This window comes from Solanum lycopersicum, chromosome 11 (assembly GCF_036512215.1).
Source record: "Solanum lycopersicum chromosome 11, SLM_r2.1".
Lineage (NCBI taxonomy): Eukaryota > Viridiplantae > Streptophyta > Magnoliopsida > Solanales > Solanaceae > Solanum > Solanum lycopersicum.
In genome coordinates, this window is record NC_090810.1 from 40,597,776 (window position 1) to 40,611,864 (window position 14,089).

Here is a 14,089-nt window from a genome sequence, read left to right on the forward strand (position 1 = left end):
TAATAGGATAACTGTAAAAGTTAGGATTTATCAGAGAATGTACGTATGCGGCAGAGTCCATTAGGTGTTAAGGTGTTTAGATATAAATACAGATCATATATTTACTTAAGTCAATTCTATGTATTCTTGCTCATTGCAGCCTAGTAAATGTATAGCCACTACAAATAATATAACTCGGACACATTGATTTCCATCACACACTTCAAGTTGTAAGCATTATCTGTTTAAAAAGGGGAAGGGGTGTGGTTATAGTTGTAATGTTGGAGTAAACATCTTGTTTGTAGTATATTGATCTGTTGTTTTTTCTACATGTATGAAATTATTGTTAAAGCCTCTACAAATCAACGTTATCTCATTGCACAAACCATTTGAGAACAGATGGGCACATTTTCTTTCAAAACAAACATAATGTTTAAAACTAAAAGAATCATCAAATGTTATGTATATGTCATTGTGTAATTCTTCTTCTCTTTGTGCTATGAAGTATCACAATAAGATAACTCCAAAAGTTAGGATGTATTAGACACTTTAGTTGTGCGTCCGAGTCCATTTGGCGTTAAAGTGTTTAGGTATAAATACAATTCGTATCTTTATTGAGGTTGATTGTATGTAGTCGTGCACGTTGCAGCCTAGTAAATATTTAATTTCTTCATATAACTCATGCACATTTTTCTCCATCACACAATTCAAGTCGTAAACAGTGTTAGTTTAGAAAGGGGAAGGGGTGTTGTTATAGTATTATTGTTGGAGTAAATATCTTGTTTGTAAAATATTGACCTGGTTTTTTTTTGCATGTATGATATTCTCGTTAAAGCCTCTTCAAATTTACTATGTCCTATTGCATAAGCCATTTGAGGGATCAGTTTTCTCAACAACATGATGGAGACATTTTATTTTAAAAAAACCTAGTGTGTAAAATTAAAAGAATCATCAAATATTATGTATATGTGATTGTGTAATTCTGTTCTTTTCTTTTGTGCTATGAAATATCGTAATAAGATAACTGTAAAAGTTAAGATGGATTTAGACCGCGTACCCATGAGGCGGAGTCCATTAGGTGTTAAGAGTTCAAAACAATGTCTCTCGATTTATTATATATATATATATATATACACACACACACACACACTAGTATTACACAAGAGGTGGACCCACAAAAAAATAATGTATATATGTATATCTATTTTGAGAAACTGACATAAATTATCATATTAGTAAACAATGCACTCATAAAAAGCGTAGAAGAAACCACCTTTGAGACCAGGATTCAAATCCATCTATAAAACCATGAGCTAAGGTAATCCTGGGTTTGCCTGTCTATAAAACTACATAGAAACATAATAATATTTTGTAACTTGCAGTCTAATTGTTAAAGAGGAAGAAGTAGTAACTATAATGGTGAAGCCATGATGGAAGAGAGAACGAAGATTACTTTTAAAGGTAAAGGGGATGAGAGATAAGGAAACATAATATTTTTTATTTATGAGAAAACACATCCACTATACAAAAGAGAAGGAGTTCTTGGAGTTAAAGTCCCTCTCGTACAAGCTCTTATAGGGTGTATGATTACACTACCTCTTTTGGGCAGAGACGAAGTAATGACTATGTCATTTGATATGATGAAATCATTTATCAAGGATTTGAGAAAGTCATACCAGGCCAAGGCATGCCTAAATCTAAACAAGAAAGAAGAAATAGAGGAGACCATGTACTTCAGTTTCTTATCCAATTTCCTTTAGAATTGATTGAGGAACAAAAGTGTAAGGTTGTTAGTATACTTGAGAATCATAATTCATAGTTCTTCATATTTATGTACTCTTAACAAATAGTGTATTCAATTAGATTTTCATCAAATTGTATGTGTTACATAGTAATTACTACATTGATTTTTGGAAAAGTATTATTATTTCATATACATTATATATTACACTATCTTAAAAACATGAACTCCAAAAATGATTGTTAATTGTACTGCTCCATAATGCTATATCAAGCCCAACTCCTATTCCAATTTGTCCAAACATCTGCGTAATGAGTACTAACATGCAATAATCTCAAATAAATGTTGTGACAATAATTTATGTATAGACATTTAAATTAAAGAAGACTAATAGAGAGAAAATAAAAAAACTTAACATAGGAAGAAAAAATATATTAAGCATCCAACTTAATTTTTTAATCATAACAATATATAAATGGAAAAATCGATAAACAATAGGTACATAATTTTTCGAGTTTTTGTCGACATCTTCTCTCATATTCAATCAAAATTGAAAAGTCTTCTCCATCAAGTTAAACTATAACATGAATCAAATAGAAAAATTACTTCAGTTTTGTAAAGTGATATATAATCATTTAAAGGTAGATGTACTATATACTTTTCATGTTGATGACTTCACTACTTTAACCTTAAAATGAAAAGGATAATCTTGGATAGGAGTTTCATGAAACAAGAAAATAAATTTATATAGAACAAAATAGAGGAATATAAAAAAATCGTAAAAATAAATTAAACATTTGAAGGTTATAAATATGAAAAACAGGAAAGTTATGAATATTAAGAATGACAGTTGAAAAGGTAAATATAAGTCATGAAGGGAAACATTTATTTAAAACAAATAAATAAGTATATTAATAAATTTAGTTAAGACAAAAATAAGTGCAAATAATATTTTAGTGAAACACCACTAAAAGTGGAATTCAAAGGGCCAAATAAAATTAAGTGAATAACTTTAAGAATATTAAATCTATGTGATTGAACCTCCATTAAAATCTGGAAAAGTAATCAATTCTCCCATGAGCACTAAATATTTATAATATTTGAATTTATTGTAGGGGTTAAATGGTATTTGACTTTCAATATTTAGTGTAAGGATAAAATGGTATTTCAACTTTCAACTTTTTTTGTTTCTAGTTTTAGTAATATATATATATATATATATATATATATATATATATATATATATTTGCATAAGTACCCCCCACCCCCAACTTATGTCCGAAATCTTAGAGACACACTCATACTATATGGTCCTATTACGCTGTGAACTTATTTTATAACCAATTTTCTATCCTTTTTTATCTACGTGGCACTATCTTATGGACCAAGTGCGTGCTGACAATTCTATCAAGCTATCTAGTTGATAGTGTCACATAGTCCAAAAAAGGATAGAAAATAATTTATAAAATAAATCCAGGGTAATAAAATATTATTTTAATATAAGTGTGTCGCTAAGATTTCGAACATAGGTTAGGGGGTACTTATGCATTTTCTCTTTCTTATTTATAGAATATTGAGAGGCTCCCAAACTTATGAAGACAAACCTGTTTGGTAGACACAAATTAGCAGACAACATTGATAGATAAATTGTATACATAAATATATTGAAGATCATAAATATTTAGAAAAGGAGTTGGACATTATTGGTCAAAATAGAGGATGGAGAAGTAGTTTGTAATAGTGATACAGTTTATGATTTTAAATAAAAGTTGTAAGATCAACCAAATTATCGAATAGCATACCAAGAATGTTTATTAAAACTCTTTGAGTCCTCAACTTGATATATTCTAGTTCAGGCATTTTAGGTTCAATAACAATCAATATTAATTTCCCAATCAAGGGTACAATACATTAATTAGTAATGATATTTTTTAAATATATTAATAATTAAAATATGATTAAAATATAATTTCTATTTAATAGGGTTCTTTCTATATACCTATGAATTTCATTGTATTTAGAAATGATACATTTAAAGAATTCGTTAGCTTTCCAATATCAATAGATTGATAGTTTCCTTCTTGTATCTTTCCAAAGGAATAAAAGATCTCGGAAAGAGTTAAACAGTAGTATGTCGTTGTTTTCTTTCCTTATTTTTTTGTATGTTTAAATCATCTAAAGGTAAGCCTCCTTTTTTCCTCGTGTGAGGATTTTCCTAACTTGTATCTATCCATTATTATATCATTCACTTAATATTAGTAAAGAGCCAGTATCAGCCGTTGGCATGCCCGAGGTAAGATTGATTGATGTGTAAGGGGTATTTTGGTGATTTTAATTGAATTTGGCCAACTTAAGAGTGTTGTGATGTTTACATGTGTTATTCTTGCATCCTCGTTGTTGTTACATTTTTAGAAAACCTACATATCTTCACTCTTTATTCATCTCTTCAGCTTCTCTTTCGTTCTCGCCGCTTACTTTATGTTCATTAACAAGGTTAGTTCTATTTATCATATTTTTCTTTTATTTTTCCAATGTGGGTATATTGTTCTTCTACTTTGTTGATTTTTTATAAATCACCCCTCCCCCCCCCCCCCCGTAATTATTTTCAAGAATAAATTAATTTTTATTGGTGGTGTTATCCTCTTTGTAGTTGTGGTTAGGGGTGTTCACGGTTTGAATAAAAGTTGATCCAGAACAAAAAATAATATCAAAACGGTTCAATAGATCAATTTTATTTGGGTTTGATATCATTTGGTTTTACATTTTTGAAACCAACATTACTTTTGATTTTGTTTGAAAAGGGTTCATATTAGTTATCCTATTGTAAAGAGTCATTATTGGTCATTGACATGCCCGAGGTACTATTGATTGATGTAGTGAGGGGCATTTTGTTGATTTTCATTGAATTTGAGCTATTTAAGAGTGATGTAACGTTTAAACGTGTTATTCTTCCATCTGCGGCGTTGTCACATTCTTATAAAACATACCTACCCTTCCCTCTTTATTCATCTCTTTAGATTCTCTCTTGCCCTCACCGCTTAGTTTATGTTCAGTAATAAGGTAAAGTCTATTTATCCTATTTTCTCTTTATTTTTCCAGTGTGTGTATTGTTCTTCTCCTTCTGTTAAATTTTTTTTATCGATTTTCTTCTCTTTTATCTTCCCCCTTCCTATGTTTTTAGGCAATCACTTTTCAAGAATAAATTATTGTTTTGTTGTTGTTCGTATCCTCGTTATACTTGTCATTTGTTTTTAGATTTTTTAATATTGATAGTATTTTGTCTTTGTTTGAAAAAACCCGAAGAATAACTTAACTATCTCATAAATTATGTATATACATAGTATATTTTATTATTACTAGTTTCTGGAAACGTGCAACACACGTGTATTTTATTTAAACTGACATAAAATGTTTAAATAACTAAAATACAGAAAATCATCTTAGAATTTAATTACAATAATATCATTCATTTTTACAAGAAAAGTTCAAATATTTGAGTTCTACTCTTTGATATCAACGTGTAATGTAACAAATCGAAATATGATAACATATTATCTCCCGCACAGCTAAAAGAGTGATAAAAATATTTCTTATTTTAAAATTTTATAATTATGAAGGAAACCTAATAGATGTATATTATTATCTAAAATACAAATCATCTGTAGGACAAAATTCAGAGAAATATACAAAAACATGAAAAGACAATAGTTATTAATAAATTTAAAATATAAATAAAAATTTCAACGTTGATTTTTTTCATTATAAAGTAAATTCAAACCTCGAATCCTACGAAATGAAATATTTTCAAAGTTTAGGTTTGAATGTAGAAAGACAATTGACAACTTCGATGTCAAAATGTATGAAAAGTTAATAATTGAATTTACATTTCTTAAAATAAGATAAAAGAAAAAATATAAATATAAATGAGGAAATCATATCATGACTTCTTCAATGAATAGAATAATTTATTATTAATCTTATTATAAATTACATTTATACCTCAGGATATTTTTTGTTTCTATCTTACACCTTCCATAAAAAATATTAATTAACAAAAGTATATTAAAATATATAATACACTACACTCTTACACACCCTTTAAAAGTCAACTCAACATATATAAATTACAAAACCTTAGAACAAATTAAATAATGGTTGTGATCAATTAGTATAGTACAATATTATAATCATAACAAATAACAAGAAAATTACCTTTTTAAAAGTTATAAATTACACTGCAAAAGTATATTAGTAGTGTCATGATCTTATGCATGACCCTTTTATTTTACATTTCAAATAAGATAAACTACATAATAAAATAAAATATAAAACATATCCAATTGTTTTATGTACAATGATGTCTCCTTCATGGTAAGATTATATTGATAGTGTCATGATCTTATACACGACCCTTTATTTTTCATTTGAAGAAGAGAAACTATACACTAATTAAAATTAAAAATTTCTAATTGATTTTTGTATGATGATGTCTCCTTTGAGAAAATGGAGTGTTTCACCTTTGTGCTTCTACCAAGAAAGTGAAAGGAATGCGTTGTTCAATCCTAAATAAGTTGGAATGACCACCTTTTAGTCTTCAAATAAACAATTCTATTAATTATTTTTTTTTGAAATGCTTTATCTCCAAATACTTCATCGGCTCTATATGTCTCTAATGCTATTCTCTCTAATATCATTGACCTTTATAAATAAGAAATGTAGGAATAACTCAATTATATAAAAGAATTTGTAAAGTCACGAGTTAGATAAAAACAAACAATGATATATATATATATATATATATATATATATATATATATGGATGGACATATTAATAAATTTTTTGAAAGAATGTGAATCCTTTTTTATACATGAATTATATGAATTTGTTTGATAGTTTTAAAATAACTTTTGATATTCCTAGAAAAGTTGTGTGATTAATTTATTGGTTATTGAAACATTTTGGTTTTAATAGTTTAATTTTATAAATATAAGTTCTTAGATGAATATTGTTAAGTTTTAATAAAGTGAAGGATAAAGTGGTCATTTAATTTTTGAGGGACATTTAATTACTATCTAATATTAAAAAAATTATCATATAGTGTAAGGGAAAATGGTAATTCAACTTTGAAGTTTGAATTTTCCCATTTATAATAATATCTGATATGATAGGGTATTACATTCTACCCGCCATAACAAATTTGATTGCTGAATTTAAACAAGGGTGCACCTAGGGGCGGAACAAGCGAAGATATTTGACTCGCTTATCATCTTTTGACTCCCAAGTAACTTGTTCAATGATATCTTTTCTCCAGTAGACTTTCACGAACATAATTGTTCTTGACCTTAACTTTCTTGCTTGTTTGTTAACAATAACCACATGTTCCTCTTCATATGTTAAATTTTAATCAATTTGTATAGTCGGTGCTTCAAGCACACGAGGGGGGTTTGATATACATTATTTTTGCAGATATATAGCATCGGACAAGTAAAATACATCTCAAGGGAAGTTACAATGTATAGAACACTACCCTCCCCGCTCCAGAAATCTTATATGACCTTACATATCTTGAGCTCAATTTAGTTTTTCTTTTCTGTTGAATTACTTCATGCCTTTTATGGAGAAATTTCAAGGAAAATCTGGTCCCAAAATATCAGTCTTAATTTTCTTTTATTTATATAAGATTTACATCCTTTTGAACTATGAGTAACTTCAGTCTAATTAATTGATCCTAAATGCTAATACATTCTCCACATCAAATTCGAATTATATAATAGGAAAAAACAACATCATAGAACATACACATCTTCATATAAAGTCTTCTGAGAGGTGTATTGAAAGTCATTACTGTAGGAGAATTTTGCCAAGGGTATGTAAATGTCTCCAATAACATTTTTAAATTTAAACAACAAGCTCTTAATATATCCTCCAAGATTTATACTTTACGTTCGAAATGCCCGACTGTCTATGGATGAAGCTCAATACATAAAATCAATAGTAACTTCTTTCAATTTTCATTATGGAATTTAAAAAGTAGAAGTAGTTATGTTGGTTGCTTATACATGTTTAGCATGTTCACAAGTCAGCCATTAGAAATAAAGTTAGCAATACCATTTTTTATAAGTTTCCACCAGTACACTTTCTTCATCAGGTGTCTTAGTAGATCCAAGATCTGTAGTGTATGAAGAGTCATAGCTTTTTAAATAATAACCTCTCTCACATCATCGATGTTCGATTTTCATAGCGATTTTCATAATCAAACACTTTTTCCAAAAGCGACATAACTGTCAATACTCATATCCATGTCTTCACTCGCTTTAACTTTATTTCAATATTCACATGATTCTAATCAGTGTATTTGGTATCTAAATATGATCTACCAATAAAGACTTGGCCTGAACATAAGCCAACAATGTCTCTAAGTTTCTCACACTAATTTTATATCCATATCCTCGAGTGTGTACACATCTTAGATCAAAATCTATGCTCAAGGGCTATATGTCAAGTAGTCCATGTATTTTCTTCTCAATGCATCTGCATTAATATTTTTTCATATAACATCAAATAGTAAATTTTATAGTCATTGAGTTATTTCCTTTGGTGGTGTCAATTGATATATCAAATCTTTCTGGTGAAACATGAATACCAAGCTCTTGTAATCTAGGTGCACCTCATTGGTTTCGTTGTATAAATATTACATATAAAATCTCTATAACAAATATCATCGAGACTATTTTCAATTTATGAGCTGGATAGTCATGCTCCCTACTAATTTAGCTTTCTCGAATCATAAGATATTACACTACCGTTTTGTCTAGAAACATATTCTAATTTCATCCTCAATATCTCTAGAGTTTATAAGGCTCTACTCACATTCCCTCGACTAGTGAAATTTGTTTATTTTCTTTTTAACTTGGACCTTAACGTAAAAATTCTTTAGAACTACTCCACCAAATATTTATAGTAGACTGTCAAGTGATTTTATCCTTTCAGCATACGTACTGATTCCAATTCTCTGATACACTATACACTTAAAAAACTTGACATAAAATTGATTTCTTGCTCTTTTTTAAATACCTTCCAGAGGTGATCCTTGTGTTCATTCTAGGTAAGAGAACAAACTTGGATATAATCATAACTTTGGCACTAATCTTTCAATAAATTCCTTGAAAACCTATTTCATTTAGTACATAAATGCAACTAGAACATAGGTAAGTCTGAAAATATCACAAAGAACTTTCTAATCCTTCTATCGAGTTCTTAAAGCGGTCTTAAAATATGTTCCTCTGATTCCAATATTTGAGAAATATGCGGGTCCATGTAACTAATAAAATAAGTCATTTATACAAAAGGTGATGATTACTTAATGAACATTATTGCATTGTTCAACTGTTAGCAGTCAATATACTCTCAAGTATCTGCCCGCTTTTTCCCACAAACGATATTTGTGTACAATTGGGTTCTATAAAGCCCTTTCCTGCAGGTTGTAATCTATTACTTGACTCTCTCCACTCCATTGGTTCAATATGATACGGAGGTACCAATATGGGCTAGGTGGAAGGTATCAAATCATTATCAACCATTTATTGCTCATACTGACGAATATCGTGAAAAAATCATAGGAAGTACGTCATCTGATTCTCTCACTAATGGTATTTTGTGTAGATCTACAACATTCCTAATTAGCATAGATAAGAGATCATAACAGTAATTGTACCATAGATAGGAGCCATAGCAGTTAAGTTGAATGCATAGTACCCATTTTTGTAACTCTTTATCTTCTCTCAAATCTGACAAATTTTATGTACATGTCCAGTAAATAATAATAATAATAATTCCTCGAGGGTACCAATCAGTAAAAGCATTTTCCAATATCATTAAGCATTTATAATTCCCAACTCTTTGACTTGTACTAAAATTTCTGTATAAGAATTTCTTTGTTTTGGCCTTTGTCGAATCACTGTCTGAATGGTTATTTTCAATCTTCTGGCAAAATCCTCATCAACTTTTAACCAGGATAAGATCTTTATCCACAGGGTTTTTTAAAGGGCTAATCAACATTAAGTAGTTGATCTCTTAAGTAAGGAGCTGGTCAAGACGATTAAATTTTTGAGGCATATATCAGTTCAATCCATTATTTGAACAAATTTCTTGAACTCCTTATCATGTTACACATTTCCAACGGTCAACAAGAAACAATTCATAAAAAATTTAGTAAATCGCATCAAGGCATCAATGTTATCTTATTGGTATTCTTAATATTACAATATCACGCCATGTATTTGATCATGTTAACCTTCTCACTGTTATGAAAACTACAGTACTCTTGTTGGAACGTGCTAGAGCTTGTAAACTTTAAGTATTAACCCACGAATCATTGCTTTACCAAAAATCGTTAAGTATCTTCGAGTAGTTAGAACCTACAAACCTAAGAGATTTCATGTTAAGCCCTGAGCCTTCACTCTGGACATGAACGACACTCAATACCACTGCTGGCCTTGAGTTGACTCTTGGCATGACTTACTTAACTCAGCAGAAGATTTAACTCAATACAATAAACATTCTCATAAAATAATTGAATTAAATAAGTTAGCCAAAAGGGAACTAAAATCTCATAATAGAATATCTGAAATATAAATAATTACAGACTCAAAACTAAATTGTCTGACTGTGTATGAAGCCTCTATAGTACTAAGATGGATGTTGGGACAGACCCTACAACTTTCTATAAAAGAAAAGACTGAAAACAGTAAATATAGTGCTTTGCTGGATCAATGAGGCGTTGGATGATGCTGAGCCTGGTTACCTGCATACGATGCAGGCCAACTGGCATCAGTACATTGAATTTACTAGTATACGAGTTGGAATGCTAACAAAAATGTAAGCTTGAAAGAAAGTAAGAAGGAACACTTACCTTGGCTCTACTCAACTCATAAATAACTGCACTTAATATAAAGAAACAAGACATATGCAATACATAAAAACATGTAAAACAATGTAAATACTTAGTTCCTTAAAGAAAATGTAATACCAACTCAAGTTTACATAATATATATGAAGTAATATAGTTTTTGTTGGAGATTCTCTAACCGACAACCACCACTATGAGCTTAAGTGGTGATACAATGTCTTGCCCACATTGCCAGAACTGTCCTATACTTTGTTGTCTCATAGAACTACTTAACTTAGTGGATCCACTAGCTTAACTTATGTGATCATCTATAAAGTATGACCCGTTAATACCCATTGTGGCTACATGGGTTTCATGGATATTTGAGTTAATATGAATTCTCATTCCCACATCTATGCTTACTACTACTCCCAAAACATACTTTCGCTCATGCTTTAAAAACAAACTTCCTTTTCTGGGTTAAGATAATTGCTCAATAGTATGCTTTAGAAAGCTCTGTTGGAATCAATGTTCCCTTTTTCTTATTAAAAACACTTTTGGGACTCTTAGTTTCCTGTTAACTTAAATGGGAAAACATTTATAAACTCTTAGGGAATACTTAGTTCCCTTATATTTATTTGAAGAAAATAACTTCAACTCTTTACTTAAATTGAAACTTGAGTCTTAAAACGAAGTTAAAATGTTAAATAACGACTTTTGAAAACTCTGAAGAACTTTGCCTTATTGGACTTGCTTCATAACTTTAGAATTGACTCTTAACTTCGTTGAGCTTGACCTTTGTTTTTCTTTAATGAAATTATGAATTCAAGGTTATAATTCATGTTTTATGTGATTCCTAGGTGTTTAGGAATCATTTGAAGTAATTAGAGTCACTGGAAGGTGTTAATATACCTTAGAAGGACTTAAAAAGGCCATATTATGAAAATTTGGCAAAAAATGCAAATTCAGGCGCACCCGGGGCGCACTGTGCTAGGCCAATAACTCAGACACCTCATCCTGGTGCACTGTATGTGCTCCACCCCAAGCCATCTAGCAAATATGGGATGCGCTGCGCCTGGTGCTGCCCAAGTGTGGATGCCAAACTTTTCTTCTTGGTTTTTCAATACTAAGCCCCTTAAACCTCCATAGTTCTTTCGCCAAACCCTTATGATCATTAATACCTTCAATGCCCAATAGACATAACTCGAAAAACCACTCAAAAATTACAAATCAAACATCAATGTGGATTCAATTAACTTAACCACCAGGAATTCGACAAGATTCATCAAGAACTCAATTCTTAACATGTAAAGAATCCTAAAACCACTGAATTGAAGGTGTGTGGATGAATTAACCTAACACAAAAGATCTCACATACCTTAATAGGGATCACCCCCGACGAATTCCACTCGCAAATCATTGGTGTTCTTGGCGAATTCTTAACTTTTCTCCCTTTCCTTTTTCTCTTCTCTCTTCTCTATGTTGTAAGCGTAAAGTCAAAAAAATTTAATCTGAACTACAACTTGTTTTTACCCAAAATAAATCCCTAAAATGAAATAGGAAATTAATTGGTGAAAAGACTAGTTTTCCATTTCTTAAATCCGCATTGGGACCTTCCTTAATCAAAAAACCCAACTTTTGATAGGCATATATCCTCATACGATATCAAAGCGCAACTAAGCGTCATTTGAGAGATATCTCCAAGGACTTTCAAACCATATCAAGAACTACCTCTAACTCATTCTAAGTTAGAAGGTATGATCATTTCAAAATGACTAAAACTCACTTAACTGCTATGGCTCCTATATATGGTACAACCTCTAACTCATTCCAGATTTCTTCTTTTCTTTTCAAAAATGATTATTTTTAGATTCTTAGATTATTCATAGCTATTTTGAGATACAAGATGTTACAATATCTCCCCCTGGGAGAATTCGTCCTCAAATGAGATTTCTTTCACTAAGCTAAGAATAGCAACCTTAGAAAAAAAACATTCAACAATAAAAAATAAGTAAGAACATGCATACTCATAGTATATAAACTACTAAGAAAACAATTAGTACCTCCATCTGCATTCTTTCCAGATTTAAAGAGATGTGGATAAGTGATCCTTATCCCTAGTCTCTTCTTCATTAACTTGGTTTCTCCAAAGGACCTTGACTGGCACAATCTCCTCTGTTCTCAACATTCAAACTTGGCGATCTAAAATCTGCACCTGAATCTTTTCATATGATAAGATATCCTTATCCCAACATTTTCAGTTGCTACAATCAATGAAGGATCACCCATGCACTTTATAAACATAGAGATGTGAAATACCGGACTAACCGTTTCTAACTTTGTGGTAGCTGCTACTCATAAGCTACATTATCAATCCTCCTGGATATTCTATAAGTTAAGATATACCAGGGACTATGTTTCCCCTTCTTACAAAACCTATAACACCCTTCATGAGTGAAACCTTCAAATATACCAAATCGTCTACTTTGAACTCTAACGGCCTTCTCCTCACACCTGTGTAGGATATTTGACGACTCTATGCAATTTTTAATCTCTCTTGAATCACATTCACCTTCTACATGGCTTGGTGAACTACATCTAGTTCTATCAACCCTGCTTCACCAACTTCTAACTACCCAATAGGATATCTGCATCTTCTCCCATAAAGATCTTTGTATGGAGACATTTAAATGCTTTAATGGTAGTTGTTGTTGTAAGCAAACTCAATGAGAGGTAGGTGATCATGTAGATTCTCTTCGAAATCAATCACATAAGCCCTCAACATATCTTCTAAGGTCTGGATAGTACGCTCCACTTGCCCATCTGTCTGAGGATGAAAACTAATGCTTAAGTTCACCTTCTAATCCAAACCTTTGTGGAAATATTTCCAAAACAATGTACTAAATTGTGCACCTCTATCTAAAATTATCGTATCTCGGACCCCATGAATTCTCACCACCTCCTGAATGTATAAATTTGCATAATCCTCTGTTGAATGAGTAGTCTTTATCAGTAAAAAGTGGGTTGATTTTTTTATTCTATCTAAAATCACCCAAATTGTATCGTGCTGCATGCGAGACCTTGGCAATCCTACGATGAAGTCCATATTAATCATTTGCCACTTCCATTATGGAAGTTCTATATTCTCAGCCAACCCTCCAGAACTTTGGTGTTCTTCTTTCACTTGTTGGGAATTCGGGCACTTGGCAACAAACTCAACAATGTCTTTTTTCATACCTTCCCACAAATATACCTCTCTCAAATTGCGGTACATCTTTGTGGAACATGTATGAATGGAATATCTGGTGCTATGAGCTTCCTCCATGATCCTCTCTTATAGTCCATCCACCCTAAGTACACACGATATACCTTGATACTTCCACACACCATCTCTCCCTTGTTCAAAAGCTAATAATCATTACTTATGAACGTTTTCCTTCAAATCAAGCAAAATGGGGTCTTGGTTTTGCTTCTCTTTCAA